Consider the following 3504-nt stretch of genomic DNA (forward strand, 5'->3'; position numbering starts at 1 on the left):
CAGTGTGTTACGGCTTGTAAGGCGGCAGACACGGCTTCCTGTGGATAAAGGATGATAACCTAGTGGGGTCTCCACATATACTCGACGGTACGTGGGAGCACAAATCCATGCTAGAACACTATCGAGTCACAAAAGGAGGAATCACCCAACCATAATGTGAAACAATAGTGACTAGGTTCAACGACACCGGAACACGTCTCTAGCCTAGACCTCTAGATGTATACGTTAAGTTCCAATGCGTTTTTAGATTCATTCAGTTCATTTTATGGTTGATCTTTGATTAGGTTTCAGTTTCCAGGTCCTACCGTATGTAATCTCTCACAATTTCCTAAATGCAAGCTATATGCCAAAATATATCATTCCATTCGATGAATGCTAACTACGGAAGAGTTGAGATCTTTCAATCAAACAAAATGATCATCAAACAATCAACAATGACTCTAATGCAGCTAATGGCAATAAACGAAAATTTTTAAGGTGGAAGTCGAAAAGATTCTTAAAGTTGGTTTTATTTACCCTATCCCACTCACAGATTGGGTCTCCAACATCGTGCCTGTGAATAAAAAACAGGGTACCATCCGTGTTTGTGTCGATTATCGTGATATTAATCGTGCTTGTCCTAAAGATAATTTCCCCACACCATTCATTGATCAAATTATTGACGAGTGTGCCAGAAGCGAAATGTACTCTTTTATGGACGGTTTTTCTAGGTATAACCAGATCAATATTGCCCCCGATGATCAACACAAGACTGCTTTTATCTGTCCATGGGGCACTTTTGCCTATAAGAAGCTCCCTTTCAGTCTCAAAAATGTCGGTGCTACCTTCCAACGTGCAATGTCTTACGCTTTTCATGACATTCGCCACATTGTACAGCCATACCTGGATGATCTACCAGCTCATTCAGCCAAACGCCAAGACCACCCTACTCACCTTTGCGATATCTTTCTTCGCTGCCGACACTACAGTATCAGACTCAATCCTCACAAATGTGTCTTCTGCATTGAATCCGACCGACTTCTCGGGTTCATCGTCTCTCGAGATGGCATCCGTTTGGATCCCCAGGGGAGTCGCCAAATTGTTGGAGAGGTAAATCCCCTCTGCGGACAGAGGCGATCCCCACTAGCCCAAAATGGGTCTAGCAACAATCAAACAATGTTATCACGCAAGTTCCTAATTTCAAATTAAAGGTGGATTATGAGAACCTACTTGGATTCCAACGCTAGTGTTGTAGAAGAGTTGACACTCCCGTTCCTTTGCTCAAGCCAGTCACGATCCTCATGATCTCCGTGAATGGACACCTGCACATGCAAATAACGACACGAATACAAGCATAAAATCCAATAGATGCAATTATATATCGGTCAGAAAAGATATAATTCAAACATTATTACAATGAATAACAAGAGTGGAACCATAATGATAGTCATCTATTATTGATAAACAACAAACAAGAATACAACCATAGTTCTGACGTCAAATCCTCCTTTGGCTGGGTGATCAACTACATATGCCTTGCAAAGCTTGTCGGGATTGGGAAAAAGCCTCTCTCTCTTTGATTATGAATGCAAAGAAGACTCTTACAGCAATCTCTTAGACTTCTGAAAGTATAATTCTCCCTATACTCAAACTAGCTTGTCAAATGGAACAGAACAAGCTTTTATAGATGGAGGAGGAGGAAGAGATACAATGAATCCAGACATCCATAGGATTGGCATTATCCTCGAAAAGCTATTATGGATAGAGATACGATGAATCTCGACATCCATGAGATTGGCCTTATCCTTGAAAAGCTTCGTGAGTCGAAAGGAAAAAAATTTCAGGCGTGCGTTTGTTAAAAAGCTTTCCCAAACTTGGTTGGCGCGGGTAAGACTCTGAGACAAAGCGCCAACTGGCGCACCCTCTTTGGAGGATTTCCCCCATTGGCGCGAGTAATACACTATGGATCCGCGCTAATGGAAAAAGGGGACTTTTTAAGGATATTCTGCAGGAGATGTCTTCAGGGCATATGAAGTCCATACTTAGGGGAACATAATGCAAGTGTTTTCAAGTTATGCCACTTCTCACAGGTCCCGGAATGAGTCCTCCAAAGTGCTGGAAAGGGGTAACAAGGACGGTGACAAATGGTGACAAATTACTGTGTAACACCTTTGTTGCTGAGGGGTTTCGCTCGGGCCTGTGGTAGACCTTGTTCAGTGGGAGATCTGCGAGATCAATTCTGGTGGTGAAAGAAGATGGCGAGCAGTGGAAAGATAGAGATTGAGAAATTTAATGGTCAAAGTTTTGAGTTGTGGAAACTCAAGATGGAGGATCTGTTGGTGGATAAAGATCAGTGGATCGTAGTAGACCTAGGTATTAAACCAACGGGAGTGTCCAATGAAGAATGGAAGAAGTTGGATCAGAAAGCAAAGAGCACAATACGATTGTGTGTCTCATATTCAGTATTGTTGAATGTATCAGGGGAAGCTACGGCGAAGGCTTTGTGGGACAAGTTAGGGACTTTGTACCAATCTAAATCTCTCGTGAATAAACTGTTCATGCGAAAAAAGTTGTATAACCTTAGGATGAAAGATGGAGACTCGGTGACAGAGCATTTGAACGCATTTAATACAGTGGTAAGTCAGTTATTATCTGTTGATATTAAAATTTCAGATGAAGATAAGTGCATCAGTTTGTTGTGTTCTATACCATATTCGTGGGATAGTCTAGTTATTGCAATAGGCAGCAATGCAACTTCCTTGCAGTTTGATGAAATAGTCTCATCCTTGCTGACGGAGGAGATGAGACAGAAAAATATGGAGAGCCAGAATGGTGATGCCTTGTCTGTATGAGGACGGTCCCAGAACATAAACAAAAATAAGTCATCGAGTGGGAGATCTAAATCTCCAGGAAAACCTGTAAAGGTGGTGTGCTGGAAATGCGAAAAGGAAGGGCACTACAAAAGGGACTGTAAATCTAAAGCTACTGACAAAGGAAAGGGATCTAATGATGCTTCTTCTGCAGAGGCAAAAACCACCTCAGATGAAGGTGGGGATGTGTACTTGGCTTCTTCAAGTACACATGTAGATCATGAGGCATGGTTGGTTGACTCAGGTGCATCCTTTCACTTCACTCCCCATAGAGAGTGGTTTTGTGAGTATGAGAAATATGATGGTGGTGATGTCACGGAAAAGTAAAGTTGAACTTGCAAGGTGGAATGGTTAGAACACTTTCGGGTGTTCTTCATATTCTTGCATTAGCCAGAAATTTGATTTCCGTAAGCAAGCTGGATGATGCAGGTGTAAAAACAGTGTTCGAGAAGGATACCTGCAAGATGGTTCTGGGAGCACTGGTATTGATGCGGGGAGTTCGAACTAGAACTCTGTACAAGCTACAAGGTAGCACTATTGTTGATGGGTGCAATACTTCTATGGTTCCTGAAAGTGGAGCAGAAAATCTAGTGGTCTCTAGTGAGAAGACCAAGTTGTGGCATCAAAGGCTTGGACATATAGGAGAGAAGGGCCT

This window comes from Pinus tabuliformis, chromosome X (genome assembly GCF_031772625.1).
Source record: "Pinus tabuliformis cultivar Carrire ecotype Pingquan chromosome X, CPIR1, whole genome shotgun sequence".
Classification (NCBI taxonomy): Eukaryota; Viridiplantae; Streptophyta; class Pinopsida; order Pinales; family Pinaceae; genus Pinus; species Pinus tabuliformis.